Source organism: Octopus bimaculoides, chromosome 5, assembly GCF_046866305.1.
Source record: "Octopus bimaculoides isolate indiv1 chromosome 5, ASM4686630v1, whole genome shotgun sequence".
Classification (NCBI taxonomy): domain Eukaryota; kingdom Metazoa; phylum Mollusca; class Cephalopoda; order Octopoda; family Octopodidae; genus Octopus; species Octopus bimaculoides.
This window is the reverse complement of record NC_142932.1, coordinates 90,211,023-90,212,375: the sequence shown is the minus strand read 5'-3', so window position 1 is coordinate 90,212,375 and position 1,353 is coordinate 90,211,023.

Below are 1,353 nucleotides of genomic sequence, written 5' to 3'. Positions count from 1 at the left end.
TCATGCTGTTCTCGTCGCTTTATCACTAACTACAGTGATTCTGAAATTGCAACCTTCTTAAATGTTTCCATATCCTTCGTAATGAGAAAAGATTTCCTGGCTTCTGCTAAGAATGTGTCTTATATGGCCAAAGGGAAGAAAAAACAATCTCGGCGGTCAGACATTGTCAAAAAGGTCGAGTTTCTCCGGCGAAATCAGGACATCATTAACGAGAATCCCGGCAAGTCAATGAGGATTATTGCCAATTATCTCCATGTTTCGGAGTTAGCGATTAGATTTTTATGGTGAATATATATACTCTGATAGGCGACGTAGCCCGGGATCGACCGAACGAGCTGGCATTACTGACGATGGCTACGAAAATATCCGAAACTGACTGGTCAGTCTAAGGAATTCTCGGTTCGGTGTTCGGAGCGTTTGCAGCTCCTGTCGAAGTATATATTATGTGCTTTGTAACAGTATTTGAGCATTTTAGCTCCTATTTCTAGCAATGTAGATGTTATTCATACCTTTAGTCAAGTTTAGTTGATGACTATAATTTTCCTTTGCGGTATAACATTGCAAACAGTTGTTTTTATTAGATATATATATATATAATCAGATTTCATTAGTGTTCTTAACTTTGTAATATTGTTAGTCACTAAGCTACCGATGCATGTACATGTACCACTGGGCTAATAGACAAAAAGTTATTATTCTTAATTTGGAAAATGGTCCTTAGATAGAATCCAGTTTTTGACTATGTATACACTCGATAACGATCGAGAATATTTATCAAATATGATTAGTTTCCTTGAGCCCACGATTCCTGGTGGTGTTGTAGAGGTGTTGTTTTGATATACACACTGACTTATGCTTTTTTTAAGACTCGGTGAAACCCATACCCTCTCGGTCAGTCCATCGCCATTTCTTTTTACAAATAGAGAAGAATCGAACCAGTACACGACTGGTACTTTATTTGTCGACTTCGAAAGTGGAAGAGGAAAAGTTGGACCCGGCGGAACCTGAACTCACAAGGCACAGAGCCAGAACGAATATCCCAGGAAAACTTGACTCAACCACATTACGTCCCCATAACTCAGCAGATCAGCAAACGAGTCTGACAGAATAAGTACCTACCAGATCTCAAAAAGAAGTACTTGAGTTCATATTATAAACCAGAATATTCAAATCTGTTGATCCGCGATAGCTGCAGTTCAATTAGAGTTAAATGAAGAATAACGAAGCATCAGTCAGTTTTACAGTACTGCCACCACAGTACTGACCAAAGACACAAAACAGTGATTAGTGACAACAGTCATCTCTTATCTCTCATCGTAATAGTGAAAATAAGGTCACCAAAACACAAGAATC